Source organism: Corvus cornix, chromosome 1, assembly GCF_000738735.6.
Source record: "Corvus cornix cornix isolate S_Up_H32 chromosome 1, ASM73873v5, whole genome shotgun sequence".
Taxonomy (NCBI): domain Eukaryota; kingdom Metazoa; phylum Chordata; class Aves; order Passeriformes; family Corvidae; genus Corvus; species Corvus cornix.
This window is the reverse complement of record NC_046332.1, coordinates 24,673,971-24,690,254: the sequence shown is the minus strand read 5'-3', so window position 1 is coordinate 24,690,254 and position 16,284 is coordinate 24,673,971. Positions and strand designations below refer to the sequence as shown.

Here is a 16,284-nt window from a genome sequence, read left to right as displayed (position 1 = left end):
AGACCTATTGCAATGGAATGGAATAAGACTATTCTTGGTAAAAGAGGACTAGGCCAAGTTACCCTGCACACAAAGCAGGTGTAGAATTCAGGACCCAGCAGTCATCTGCTCTGCTCAGTTTGCCCCAGCCAGCCACGTGGCCCGGGGCACACTGGCTTTGTATGATCAGCACAAGGCCAAGTGTTAATTCCATGGGTATTCTCACACCAGCATGAGTGGCACGGTGACACTGTGACTGACGGTACCAGAGCCACATCACAAGCTGTACACACAAGAAACTTCTGCTGATACTGCCCTGGTGTGACCCGCTGGCACTCAAAACACATGATAGATTATTTTCAGATGCAAATTTTAATTTAAAGCTGGCTGAAATGTTAATGAAGTTTTAGCTCTTTTTCAAAGGGGAAAATTCCCTACTGCTTACAAAAATGTTTTCTTTTTTCCTGCCCTCTGCCTGATCTACTTCTAGTGACATAGAGCAACCAAACCTCATAAAAGAAATTAATCAAGCCTTCGTATCATTTTCCCTTTTCAAGGGTGGAAAGGTTGAGGTGTGTGATCTTCAGTGTTTCTGATGTGCACCAAAATGCTGTCTTAGAAAACAGCAGAGGAAGGAAATTCCAAAGCCACAGTTCCTGTGATTAACATATCCTATGCTCACAGCTGCATCTTGCTGAAACCACTGGGTTATCATCTCCAAAACCTTACAAGCATGGCTGTGTTATGATGTAAGCTGATTTTAATTGGAGCTGTCACAGTCCCACCCTTCCCTCACCTCCTTCCTCTCCTTGCCACACATCCCCAAGTCCATCCTTGAGCCAGGACTGCGTAAGTGCCTGGTTCAGGGAGCCTTCAGCTGAATGAAGGCTTCTTTTCCACGTGTTTTCAGCCACACCAAACCCTTGTTGCACCTCAAGATCCAGGCAGAAAACTTGGGGGCTAGAGCCAGGGAGACAGCAGAACTGTTCAAGTGGATGAACAGCAACAGAGCAGCGTCAACACTGATTAGTTTAAGCTGCTGTGGACCTGCATTTTGTGATGTCTAGGGCTGCTTTGGTATGCCACGGGAGAAAGGTTCTTATCACACAGCTGGAAGCCAAACCAATCACAGCTTTATAGGTAAAAAAGACCCCACCTCACATGCTAACTTAAAATAAACTGTCGAGCTACTCAGATCATACAGAACAGATGCAGTCTGCTTCTGACAAAAAATAGCTTGAGATAATGGTGCACAGCTACAATCTGCACCAGGGGCATTTTCCAAGTGGCAGGTTGAATTAGCCTCAAGTGACATGCATTACAGTAACACTTCCCTGAGGCAATAAGGCAAGGTCCCACATTCAAATGGAAAGAATTGAGCATTCTTGCCAAAGGCAAATGAAAAAGCGTGTGATTAAGAGCCACTGCTACCAGAACATGGTGAAACTCCTGAAAAATCTTTCAAGGACTTCAGAAAATACACCTGGAAATATAGAGCAGGAATTTTCCTTTACATGTATACAGTTACCACACTACACAGCTCTTTTGCTACTTTCCAGAGCAGAAGTATCAATTCTGTCCTGACTAAAAACTAACTTTGTAACCCTCAGTAGTTCTAAAGCCACTCTGTCCAAGCAGTTGCGCAGGATAGGCATCTGGATTTCAGCTGAACACAGGAGACACCGAAGTTCCCTTCTTTTGCTTCCCTGCTCTAGGGAATTGGAACATTTTACATCCTACAAGAGAGATCCTTTCGTGGTAAGGAATCACCTGGCACCACCACCTACAGTATCTTCAGGAGAAGGAGTCAGTAAGGAAGAGCTTCACTAACCAGTTAGCATCCACAGGTGATTCATCATCTTTGGAAATTACAGTAACTGAGAAGAGGAATCAGTGCCAACACCTGACCTTCCTCTGTTTTCATCGGCTGAACAACTAATACCCACCTTTTCAGTACTGCAGCTAGAATTTGTATTGCCAAGTTACAACCAGGCCTCAAGGGCAGGACACCAGACCAGGCATAAGAACTGGTGACTGGTTTTGTCCAACAATAACAAAACAATGCTTTCCAGCATAAGTGAGTCTGAAGCAACAGCATCCACACAACTATTATTTTTCATTCCAGTCTTCTACACATCCTCAAGATGGCTACAGTTATCCTGTCAACCACAGGCACCTGGACAGCTTGTTACACAAACCTATACGTGTTCAAGTTATGCAACCCCCAGACAAGAGGCTTGGCTGGTTTCCCCAACAGGAGATTCCCATATTCCTTCAACTGCCTTTTAAGATACAGGTACCAGTACAACCCATTTGTGCATATATCCTTCCTGTGCTGTCACTGAACATCTTTCTCTGTAAAATAACTGTCAATTGGAAAGCATGCATACTTAAATATCCACACAATAACATATACACACACACCAAATACCTTGGCCAATACCTGTTTGATTGAATTAATTTCACTCTTTCCACATTACAACAGGTGCCCACAAAGACACGACTATCTTTAAACCAATGACAGGAATCTAAAATTTTTAATTATGCCAACCTTTGAATGCTTTCTATTCAAGTGTTCTTGATCAGTTTAAAAGTGTATTACAACAACAGCAGCCTAAAATTTTATCTTCTTTTCAACAATTCTTCTTGGAGCTTAAGGTAGGTTAAGCAAATTCTTCATCAGATTTTTCCCTTTCCTTTCTTTTGTTGTTATATACTCTACTGAAGCTGATAGATGAAAATGTAAAAGCTGGTTTGAGCAGAAGAATAATTCAGTGAAAGGAAACTCCTATTGCACCTCAGTTTTGGCATTTATCAAGTTCTCCTTTTTGTACATATGGGTGGGATTAGCCAAAGGAACAAAGGTGTGATTCTCTTTCCACTCAAATCATGGAGAAGAAGTCCGAGTTGAATCCATCAGCAGCATATTCAGACAAGTTTCAAGCATTTTTGAAAATCCTCCCCCTTCCCAACCTGCCCAGAAAGTGGGCACAAATAAATAAACTTCCACCCCCTTGTGTCCTGGAAGCAACATCCACAAGCTGCAGTTTGTGCAGCTCTGTCAAGTAAAAGATGGTGCAAATTTCTTTTTAAATACAAACAGTATTTCTGAAGTTAGTTCTTTCAAACATTCACTTTGATTTGATAAATTATATTAAATACAATTTGCCTCAGCAGCATTTTAAAGCATGACAGCTAGAGCAGGAGTAGGTCATTTTAACACGGAGAGTATGGTCTCCTCAATTGTGTAGACAGCCTAGATTATGTATGCAGGCCCACACTCCCCGAGATAACAAAATTACCCGGCTTGCACTCCAAGCCAGTCAGAAACTGTGGAGTTGCAGATAGCGAAGTCAAGCCCGAGCCAATCAGTCCTGCTAAACAGCTGCTCTCTCAGTTGCTTATTAGTTCACCAGCACACTGGCCACAACCAAAGGCTTCAGATGGGCTTACAGCACGCACAGAACAAAATTCTCTGCATTCAAATACCACAGAAACGCAACCATGGATGAATACTATCAAAGGGTGGAGGTAGGAGAAAAATATCTTTTAAATTTACTGAAAACATTATTTTTTGAACACTGAAGAGAAAATCCTTGCTCCTGAATACTGTATAATAACAGAACCATGCTGTTTGCTGGCAGAATGCTAAGTTTCATTTTCAGCAGAAAAAAAAAATTGTATAATAATTTTTCCTGATTTAGATGGGGTTTAGGTCAACCTTAGCTACATACAAATGAATGCTTTGTTCAAATTACAGGGTAATTTTAATTAGGACACCCTGCTAGACATCCCGTTGTTCTATTTAATGGACTTTCTCAATTATGAGAAGAAACACCTCCCCACCCGCCTGCGACTTCAAGTAAAAATTATGCTGAATAAATATACAAAGACAAAAATTATTATTCTGTATTAGATCTTTTTATTTCTGTTAATCTTTATTTGGCAACTGCTGTATCAAAAGGGCAGAGTTCAGAATCCCACACCCATTAAACACCTGTTTAAAAACCACTTGAAGCACCGGAACCAGCCAAATATGTCCCAATTAAGCAGAAACATTGGCACTGCTGTCTCGGGTAAGGAACACCCATTGCCATTTGCTCTCATTAGGTTAAACGGGTTTCTTGGGACATAGCTGAATTCCTGATTATATGCATTGCAAATGGATGGAGAACACCAGAACAATAAAATTTAATTCAGCGTAGCCTTCTGTCCAGTTGTCAAGCACGGAATTTTGGGAAAAGCAAAAACTGAAGCTTTGGGAAGTAGACAAGAGTTATGTGTTGTAAGTATGTATGAGATAGCTCCTGCTTCTTTCAAGAAACTGCCTGGTCAACGTAATAGAAAGAATTGGGTTCGGATTTCTTCTTGAAAATGTTTTGAGATTTAGAGTCCATTTCATTTTTGTCAGCATCTCCTCCTCTGTGCTTTGCATTAGTTTGATTCGCTTACACAGTTTTATCTGTTAGTTAGAAGTACAATATGGTATCTTTTCATATTCACTTTAGTGTTAAATTGGTCACCAATTTCTTGATTTTGTATGTTTATGATGCAGTGATGGAACACAAAGCCCAGGCAATAAAAACTTTGTAGATCAGACACCATACTGCAAGTCTTCCAAATATTTTTGTCAACTTAATTAAGTAAAGGCTCTTCTAGAGAGGCCAACTGCATGGCAAACAGAAGAATCTTACTGTCACTCACTTAACCTCTTGACCCCTGTCAAGGATGTGGGCATGTTTGCCAATAAGCGACAAGTCAAGTGGTCTTTTACCAAATACCCAACAGTACATTTCAGGGTGGTGCCACTAGACAGAATCAGAGCAGAGTGGTAGTGATTAGAAAGTGTGTTTGAAATGGTTCTAATATCCATCCTCAATCCTCTATAATCCCACTTCATTATCAATTTATTAACTTCCTTTGTTGTCCTTTCTGTCACCCTCCTGGGCTAGTTACTAATATATCTTAGTCTGAAAAGCTCTGTACTCCATGGGCATAAAAATCTAGCATGCTTCACATAAAATCGATCCGTTATCTGTATCCAAGTAAGACATGTACAGTCTTTGAATGGATCCCTTCAAATTAAATGTATAAAAAGCATGGTTCAGCACAATAAACACCACTTAATTCACAACTCATAGTCAGGATGTTAGCAGACTGAAAAGAACATCTATATATTTTTCTCTTCGCTTATGCCAGATAGACTTCTTGAGAACATAAATCCCGCTGGTTTTCTACTACCTCTTGTACTTAGTGTAGAATTCACAATTATTTAGTGCCTGCATTTCTAAAGTAAACTTTAGTACATGAAAAAAAAGCATTCTAGGAATAAAATATATCAGCCAGCACTTGCTGCTGACCTAAAACTATATTTATCTTCAAGACAACCATAAGAGTGGCAGATGCTTTCTTGTTCTAGCTGGCTACAAATGGCACTAAGAAATCCTAAGATAGACACCTGCGTACTTACTCTTTGCTTGTTCCCCCCCCCACACCCCCAAGTATTTTTGAATACAAACAACATTTTCTAATTTGCTATTGCTATTTATTTAGATATCCATGGATGCTGTATTCCTTGTGGCCTCAAGAACAGTTTCTCTTCCATAATCCTACTGATCTCATCAAAGGATGCTGGGTACTCAAAACATCTGAAAAAGATAAAATATTCCATATTTGCTCTCCATTATTTAACTCACAAAAAGTGTCGCTTATAGCGAAAATGTTTTAAAATAGTACCTCTAAAAATTGAGAGCCACAGTCCTTGGCCATTTCTTCATTTAAGCCTTAGTAGCTTCCCCTCTTAGAAATGGTGGCTGACATTTTATTCAGTAGATATCTGTAGCTGAAACACTTGCAGACTACAAAGAGTAGCAAAAGCTACCATTACAAATGGATGTTTTTATTGGTAGACATTTTGAGACTAGGCAAAAGGGAGTAGGAAAGCAGGAGTGTGGGTGGAAAGAAAACAAAGTAAGTCCACAAACAAACAAAACACTACAAATCACAACAGGACAAGAGAAGAATCAAGCAGTGATATAACCCTACCAGATTAGTAAAAACAATTCTCCCTTGATTGGAATTCCATTTTTCTTTTTTCCTTTGTAGTTCCATCAGACAACCATTAAAATGTTTAGCTGCATCACTTCCACAGGTACAAGTTATACAAGGAAGTTTATCAGGGTATCGAAGCACACAGTGCAAATTAAAAGGTAAAACCAGGAGTATTTTGTACTGTAAAAACAAATAAATAAAGGGAAACATCTTCTGTATACTGCAAAATAACCCCAAAACAAATTAATTCTATATGTTTAAACTGGCATTTAGCTTCCACTGAATTGAAATTGTATTTTGAACCCCAGAGAACTGTGCATTAGTACATGTGCTGGAGAAGAGATGGAATATTCCATTTGAGGAGAGACTTTGCCTAAATCCCAAATAGCTACAGACAAATCAAAACCTTTCACAATGTGATATAAATGCAAGATATAGATTAAAAGGAGAGAAAGAAAGAAACAGCTTCAGAACTTGGAACACTTCGTGGAACTGACTTTTAATTGCCCAAAACAGCAATTTTTAAAGCTATTGCAGGAAACAATCAAGTCCCATACATCAGCTGAGGACAAGACCCTCTCAACTCTAGAAATATGTGGTAGTACCCAAAAAATGGGGAGGGGGGGGGGCAGAGAGAGAGAGAGAGAGAGACAAAGAAAAAGAGAGGGAGAGAGAGTGTGAGAGACAAAGAGAAAGAGAGAAAAAGAGCAAGAAATGAGGTGTGGGGCTAACACCAAAGATGAAAATGGCTGGAATTAGAAGTCCAGATACATCCTTTATCTCTGAGGCATGAAGGGACAAAATAAAAAGGAGGCACATAAACTTTATGCACAAACTAAGGGGGAGTCAGTGGAGGGATATATTAAAAAAATTAATGTTGCAATATGCCATCTTATAATATTACATTGAAAACCACACCACTGTGTGTTGTTACTGTATTTGGCCAAGTGCACTACTGTGTTTAATTTGAACTTTTGATTACAGTAAATCACTTGATACAGAGAGGCAACCAAGTGACTCACAGTCCCCTCTGAAATCTTACCATATTAAAATTTTGACTGTAGAAGGAACACAGTAACCAAAATCTATGTACACTACACCAGAGGAAGGGAGCAGAAGTATTGAACAGAACCTCCCAGGACTCCTTGGCCATTTGTTACACACGAACAGCAACTTTGCTGTGCCAGCAGTTATGGCTGTTAGAGCAGCAGATAAATTTGGGGCAGCCTGCACCAGACACAGCAAACCATGGGCTGCCCAATTTTCTAAGGAAGGCACAGAAGGTCTGCACACCTGAGCACGATTAAGTCTCACTGCTTATGAAGAAGAGAGTCAGTGTTGGCAGTGCAGTGGCTTGAAGGGGAGGGAGGCAGTTGGAGGGGAAGCATAAACCTATTCCTGCTCACTACCAACAACATTATTGCAGGCACCAGTAATGAGGTGGCTGGGCTAGAAGGGGAAAGGGATACAGGAACTGGAGCGCTTTATCAGCTCCAAGACCAATGCTGGTTTTGGCACTATTTTCACTCTAGTGAGTTACAAACAACAAAAAAACCCAACCAAGCAGGTGCTAGCAATCTGAGAGACCACATGCCAGCTACAGCTGCTTCAAACTGATTCAATTACATCTGCCTGAATAGTCCCAGGACACTGAATCCACTGAAGGGAACCACAGGTCGAAGGGAGATCCAGTGCTTGTGGGCTCTTAACACTCCATTAACTTAAAGTCGAAGCCCTCCCAAGTGAAATTGGAGGAGGGCATTCAGACAGGATCTGAACTGTATGATCACACTCAGACTAGAACAAGATGGAAGACAGCATATACATGACACTGGGATACACAGTAAAAGCCCATTGGAAATAATGCCTCAAAATTTTCCTGAAGCAGTCCGACAGCACTGCCTTGTTTCCCAAAACACTGGGTGCAGTACATTTGCTTGAACATGCTCTTGGGATTGGGACTTCACTCCAAACCTTGTTTGTACAAAAAAGGGCCAAGCAGCTGGGAAATTCTGGAGTGTAGTGTGTCCTCATTAGCTTCCATCTGCCATCAGAACTCAGCTCATGGCAAGTTTGGCTAAGTCCTGGTGTTCTCAGGTCCAAATCTGGGTCAGTTTTAATTACACTATACAGAATTCAGTGTGCAGTTTTTAAATCCTTATTATACAGCGCAGAAGAACGGGCAGCTCTCCAACTAATCAATTTTTTAAAAGTACATATATAAAAATTTTAAACCAGGCTAGACAGACAGTGGGTGGAAGAGAAAAAAAATGTATAAGCGAGTACAGGGGTTAGTTAAGAGAACTGTTAGCAAAAGTGGGTCACCAGCAAGTTCTGCTTTAAAACTTCAAAGGAAGGGGAAAAAGGGAAAAAACTCTTCATTTTTTAAGACACTGAAACTGATGTGCAAGATGTATACAATTCATACTGCTTTTAGAATCAGCGTGGATTACACACAATAATACTGCAGCCAGATTTTTACGATGGGAAAGATGGATTGTCTTGTGGCTACAGGACCATAACAGGCACTGGCTGACCTATTCCCCTACCTTTAACTGTGTTATTTCCAGGGTTGGGAAAGGCCTTTTCCTGAAGGGCAAAGCCTTTAGCCTACAGGTACAGAAAAGGTGTGGTGGTTAGAAGTACAGTTCAATGGCATTCTTGAAGGTGACAGGGAAATGCAGGATGTTAGTCTAAATCCTTACCTAATTAATGTGCTTTGGACTACTTCAATTGCTATTTATTTCCTCTTTTTCTATGCCATCAAATAGCCATCAGCCAGGTCAGGACTTGAAAAGAGTTTTGCTTGCCAGGTTGCTGGCAAACAAAATGATAGAGGCACAGATAGCTGCATGTTTTTCACTGAACAGACACTTGGGATAGGATAGCACGCCAAATCTTATCTATGTAAATTGGGCTAAAATCTACTCTCAAAGTCAACAACCAGAATCTGCCCTGTTTAGAATCTTTGTCAGATGCAAGGGAGCAAGTAGAACTCTTCAGTGACAGCTACCAACATAAAGGTAGCTCAGAAATGGAGAGGGATGATCAATGAGCAGAGTAAATAGCAATGAAATGATGGATACTTGTTAGATGAGCATAATATTCTGCCTTCTCGTACACAAAAACTACACCTTCAAAAACTTCCAAGTTTGCTTTAACCATTTCTATGAAAAACTCCTGTTAAAAAAAGACTCCCCTTCATGCACCTTGTTAGCACTGTCATAGTTTTCATCTCAGAACCACAACATAGCAGAAACATGACACAATCCTGCACTCTCCCTTATACTTCTTCACTTGGTGGCTAATCCATACATCTCCAGCTGCTAGATGAACCTAGCACATTCTGACACAGCAGAAAATGCACTACTAACTATTTCAGGATCAACAAAAGCTATGAGGCTGGAGTAATGACTCAATGCTCTTTATTTGAAAGGAAGCTTTGTCTTAAAGGTAACTGCCCTCTCTCAGATATAGCCCCACATATACAAAAATCGATACATTCAACACATTACACAACAATCCACACAGAAATAATAAAAAAACAAACCCAAAACAACCAAACAAAACCAAGCCCAAAAGCACCACAACCTTACCACAGGAGCAGCACAATCTTAGGTATGCCCAGCTTCTCCATTTCAGTACCTAGTTCACAAATGGAGGAGGCTTTTTTCCCATACCACCTGACTGGTCTCAAGTTCTATCCCCCAACTGGGCCCACTTGGATTAATTAGGACAATTAGCTTCAGTGCCTTCAAATAACACTCAATTTAGTTGAGCCTACATAAAAAAAAAACAAGTTGAAGCCACAAACAGACTGGGCAAGATAATCTTCTGTTACTGAAGAAGAAAATTACCCCATGCAAATTTGTTTTCTGAGGGCCTGGTTTCTTAGTAGAATGTTTTGCTCCAAAGTTTCAATGCAGATCAGTAACAGAACAAAAGGGAGTAGGAGAATGATAACACAGCAAACACTAGTATATTTAGCCCAGATAGTATCATTGTAATAGAATGATCACACTCTGTAACAGATGTGAAATTTCAGTGCCCAGAGGTGGACTATTCTCTCTTTTAAGGCACTGTTGCTGCGGTTGGGTGTGTCTGATGGACTGTTTGAAGACACGACCCACCAGTGACTAGGCAGAATTGCCAAGCTGTGAACTATACACAAAGAGTGGAGTAACAATGCTATCGAGTGCTGCACATCCTCTGAAACACCCACAAGGAAACTCAGTGATGGAACAGGCTGGCTACAAAAAAACCACCAATAACAACAACAACAAAACCCAACAAGAGGAGAGAATATAGGGTGAAAGGAGAGGTTCTGCCCGTGCTCTCAACTCTAGAGGCAGACTTTTCTCTTTCCCTTCCTCCCTCTAAAACCTTGTTTGGATGTGACCCAAGTCAAGGTTGCTGTGACTCGTCTGTCTTCATAGTCTCATAATGCAGCCACTTCTGAGCTGCCTGTTGTCACACTGGCTGGCTCAAGGTGTATCTGCCAGTCCCAAGTTCTTATCAAGGAGCCTATGGAAGAGGCCATTGACTGGCATTTCCTGAACAATCCACACTGTTCTAGCGTAAAGAGGGTCCCAGTGAAGCACATCATCTTTCTACAGTTCTTTTCACGAGGAAGCAGTGAAAGATGTGTCGTGGCACATGAGTGCAGATATAATCTACAGCAACAAAGCAAGGATGCCATGCTGAGACAGGGGACATTTATTGCAGACTGTTAGCACCTGGGGATGTTAAAAACATAGGAGTATTTTACAGAATGAATTCTAACATGGCAGTCACAAGTTAGAAATTAAAGAGAGAATCTTGTCAGACTATTTCCACTGGAATTTCATGCTATTGTATTCATCTTACTGTACCTACATGCAGCATCTCACAAAATCCTCTTTTTGGAGTCTGTCCTTTCCACTGCATCAGCTGGAACACCTGAGACAATAGTATGATTTATAAACAGAATAAATCTCTCAATTTTGTTGTACTTGGCTGCAAGAGCTTTAAGTCATATCCTTAACATCTGAACGCCATTTTTCTATTGCACTTTATTTTTGAGTGGGTGTTTTTGGCGCTATACAGTTTATGTAAAATGAAGCAGTACATAAGAAAATGCAACACCTATTCTCATGTGTTTCATAAACATCCAGCCCCTGACTCGTGTGTGCTGTGCAGCACAGTTGTTGTTGCCAGCTAACAACATGTTCTAAACTGACAGAATAAGTCCTACAGATCTCACTTTTTTTGAATTTTAAAACTAGGGGAGCCATATTAAGAGGAATTTGACAAATTAGCTGCAGAGAAGGAGGAAACCTGCAATTTTCTCACTGCAGTGATGAGATGGTATCAAGAACAGTGCTAAGCAAGGCCAACCAAAGGGACCACATATACTTTCCTAAAGAATAATACTCTTGTATATTGTTCCTGAATAAAAACTGAGAGTCCCCACTAAAGTGATGTCAATTGCAAGCTTTATGGTCCTGCCTGCATGACAGAAGACAGCAAAAACAGCACACAGACCTACACACATATCTCAGTTTATTTCTTTCTAGGAATTGATAGCCAAACTAATGTCAGAAGATGAATTCAGAAGGCCTTTTATGGCAAAACAGATTATAATCCAAGTTTAAAACAGAAAAGGAAATGACAACAGAAAAACACAGGGATGACCATGGAAAGAAAGTTTACAATGTAACTGCTTTTGTAGAGCAATATGAGATAAACACCAATTATCACAATTTTCTAGATGAGGAAACAAAAAGCTCTGATCACAAAATGAATCAAGCCGCTCATGCTGAATGTACATGATTATGTCATACTCTGGTTTCTATTAATTTTATCACATTTACCCTCAGGACCTGACAAGTAGTGCTTTCTATATTCAGATAAAGAAGACAACAACAATAGATAAGCACTGAAGCATGCATTTGGAGCATGGTTCAAATGAAAACCTACCATGCCCACATCACATCCCTTTGCAGATCAGAGAGACAAGCTCAAGAGCATGTCCCTGACTCTAGCCAGGGCAGTTTCTCACTGTACCTGTGGGCAGGACAAATGAGAAGTCTTGCTGCCTTGCACTAAATCTTTCCAGTTGCTGGCAAACCACTGGGCAGGCATTTTCTGAGCAAGTGGTTATATATGTTATACATACATATACGTATATATGTATTTGTTACATTATCTTTTCATTAAGTGGTCCTTGATAGGTTTTTTTTTTCATGAGTGTATCTAATTTCCTTAGTAGGCAGACTTCCTTCTGCTTTTTCTTCATCTTGGGTTAATGACTTCTATTGTCAATATTAGCACTGTGTGTCTAGAGGAGATTTTCTGGAGCTGCAGAAAAGAGATCAGTCTATAGATCACTCTTTCTTGGTTAAAACTGCACAGAGTGTAAACAGATCTCAGACAATGGCAGATCTGTTCCCATCCCATGATGTAGATTTCAACAGACTATAAGGATGCTATAGCTTTGTGGTTTGTTTAACTAGATTTATCAGATACTAACTCCTTTTACAAGAGCAAAGAGATGCTTTATTGAGCCAAGAGGCACAAACTGAGTAGATATGAAGATGAAATGGTCTGGATTTGCCAGTCAAACAGTGTGACTGCATCTGCTGCTTGGATGCTGCCTAAATAGGCCAAGATCAAGGTTGTAAGGATTGATTTGATCCTGATCCCTCAAAGTAAATGAGACCCAGAAATCAAAGCTCATAATAAAATTTAAAATTATCCAATCAAGTCATCTTGTATTTCCCCACTGTAATGCACATATAATGTATGCATGTGTCTGTGTGCACAGTTTCACACTCAAATTCATCTTATCCCCTGCATTTCTATGTCCTACCATTGCAAATACACTCTGAAAGAACAAAATTGCTGGAAGAAAATAGAATGCACTGGAGCAGAGAACCTGTGTGCCACCATTCTCCTTTCCTAATCAGCAAGCACCAATTCACACCTCCTTGCCTCACCTCCCTGCCCCTTTACCAACGAGGAACTCACCTTACATCTCTATAATGCTTTCCTTGGCAAAGTCTGCAACCCCAGGCAGCCCAGCCTCGACTGCAGGCAGCAAAGGCATCGAGCTCAGCTCAGAGTTTGACATGCTTGGTGCATGTCACATAACACAAGCAACCTGCTAACGAGCTGCTATGTGCTCTCTCAAAGTCACAGCTGCCAGCAACAATTGAGCAAGTGCAGCCTAGCTTTTCAGGATTCCTGCCTGTTGCCCAGGAACCACACAAAGCACTGGAGATTTTAAACAGGTGCAAACAGTGGTTTTCTCCCATGCCTTGTCCTCCAGCACATTAGACTGCACAGCGTCTGCAACAGCAACACAAGAAGAACCAGAAAGCAGGAAATGAACTTCCAAAATGTGATCAGAGTTCCTACTGATAATGCAACACTGACGACATGAGAAAAACAGATTGTATAAAGCACTATAAGCAGATGCAGGAAGGCTTGGTCAGGCTTGACTTCATGAAACCTGCTTTTCCCAGAAATATGACTCTGTGTTATAATTCTGGTTACATATTTTTCTAAATTTGTCAGTGTTTCTCACCTGCAAAATATTTTGTTAATGTAAGAGGTAATGTTTCTGAACAAGCAATGATTCAGAACATGTAATGAGCACCAAAAATAAATGAAAAGCGTGTATATTAAAGCTTAGTTTTATAATAATTTGATAGCTGCATAGGAATTTTTAATGCACAAAACTGTCTTTCAAATAAGCGTCTTAAAAAGCATAATACAAATCACGTACATTATCTAATTGTGTGTATGTACAGAAATTCTACATGTACCATCTGTTTACAGCTCGCTGCTTAACATTATAACCTTGTACATACACAGCTCAGTGCATAGGTGGTACCGTAGGTAAACACAAATTGTATCTCCTGAACTGAAAATCTGTGAGTCAACTTTTAACAGGCTCGTTAGAAAAGACTGCACCAACTCCAGAATGCTTTGTTTTGTCAATATTGCCTACGCTGTGTTAAGGTCATCAGTACGAGTTTGCTATTAGCCACGTTCCCACATTGGTAATCAGGCAAATTCCCGTTAATTTCAGGCAGAATCTTGCCTGAATTGGAAGGGAGCAGGAACTGGTTAAGGCCATTAACCAGATGGCCATGGAGATCTAGCGTTCTCATGTTGTGATCAGCTGCTCTACCTGCCACTTACAAGCCCACTCACTAGCCCACGCACAGGTCAAACCTTGAGCAAGGCTCTTCTGCTGTTCCTTCAGAAATGTAATGTTACAACGCTGACATGCATGCTAAGGGCTTCTGTCTAAAATGAAAGCACTCAGATAGGTTTTACCTTCCCTTTTGGATCCAGCTTTTCAGCTGGGTGTGAGGCTGAAAAGGCTAAAGGGTTCTCTTGTACAGACGCCAACAAAAACAAAGGTAAACTTAGAATTTTCATTAACTGTAAATTACAAGAGCAAACAGAAATAAGGATTGATGTGAGCAACAGGGAATGCTAAAGCTTCACCAAATGTAATGTGTAATGCTTCAACCCAAACATATTTCGGGATGACTGCCAAGAAGATGGGTATAAATGTGGGAGGCTTAGTAGAGTACAGTTTGAGCTAAAATGTGTAAAGTTTTCACTTGTGCTAAGGAAACATTCGTAGCTAGGTAAAAACAAGGGCTTATGAAAAATCCAATTTTACATCTAATCTAAATTTCCCTGGGCAAAGCAACTGCTCTCTTCCTAAACTGATCCTCGAGATAGCTGGTGGTGGCATATAATTATTGTGGATAGTATTGCCATGGGCTAGGCACTAGTTGAATACTGTAAATTCTAGAGGTGTGTCTTATCCAGCCTTATGTGGTTTGATGTATTCATCTAAACCTGAACTGGAATTAGTCATCATGATGCTTCTGTTATTTAGTGGTCCAATGACATCTGTACAACCAGGAGACAGAAGCATTGGCTCTAAAAAGTTTTCTCGTGCTATCTTAGTTTGCACTGTTACATGTTAGGTTTTCTGATCTAGAAGCTCCTAGTGGTGAAGGATAAAGTATCCCTAATAATCAGTTTCTCCACTGAAGAATAGTTACAATGTCCTGCATGTTTTTGGGGCTGTAGGGGAAAGGGCATTAAATAACCCAAATAATCTCAATTTGCTGCCAAACATCCCTCAGCAGAAAAAGGCCTACATGATTGAGGTTTGGTTATCTACTGTCAGAGCTGTGCCTCAACAGTAAGAGTAGGAGGTTCTTCTAGCTCTACTAGAAGACCAGTTCATTAACTAGGATTTAAGTTTACTTTCACTAAGATAAACAATGGATAATTCTAGTAAAGGCAAGAGACTGAACAGTAAAAGGGCTATAAATGCTATAGAATTTTTCAACACAGGCTCATTTCTCACCTTTTCTAAAGCTACCTTTGTCTTGAGTTGATAGACCAATTATTTCAGGAAAAATGTCAGTGTCAGCAAAGCTTCTTACCTGTTTTATCTGGATAGACTTCAGCTTACATAGTAATGAAGGTCCAAGAAGGCATTTTATTGGCTACCACTTCAGCTTTATTCATGTGATTGGTTCCAAAATATTTAGATAGCAACACAAGTTACTTCATGTTTCTCCATGTTAAGTTCAGGGTACATCCTTCCCTCTCTGTGCCTGAGATGATGCATTTCTTAGGTTTTCCAGATCTGCAGCTGACAGATACTGACAAGCTTTGGATTCCCCTTTCTGCACCTCGAGTTCCACAGATGTGGAAGTAAGAAGTTCATATTGAAACACGGTACAAGAATCATTCTAACAATACTCAGTGCATCCCGATACTTGGCAAATATACACAATGACCCTCTGATAAAGAGGTGGTGACAACAGGAACTTATCCTACCTAAAAGAGAAAAATCTGAAAAGATACCACCTATTCATTCCATTGTTCCACATGCAGATCTATTCAGCTGAGAGGGCTGAAGGTGACAAGCAACCCTAGGAATACATGCACATAATGCTACTTGTCACCAGATGTAGTAACACAGTCTCCAGTGGCAGGGGAAACTGTGTCTTTCCATTCACTGGAGAATGTCTTCCTAAAGGCTAACACTGGCATGAGAATGATGAGAACATTTAGGAAGGACTCAAATGTACATGCAGCTCAGATTTGTTCCTAATGGCTTAATAGCAGGCAAAGACATTTCTCAGGGTGTCCAAGAACAGAAAGCACCCTACAGAAGCTGCAATAGAGTTTAATGACAACAGTGACTCAAGAAAGTCTCTTTAAGCAAGG

General features: G+C 40.3%; 1 long non-coding RNA gene across 1 annotated transcript in view; it reads right to left on the bottom strand.

Annotated features, from left to right (window-relative positions):
- The window catches only part of LOC109144161, a 330,238-nt gene that overhangs the window by 238,465 nt on the left and 75,489 nt on the right, over positions 1-16,284 (bottom strand). The gene's annotated exons all lie outside the window — the stretch shown is intronic.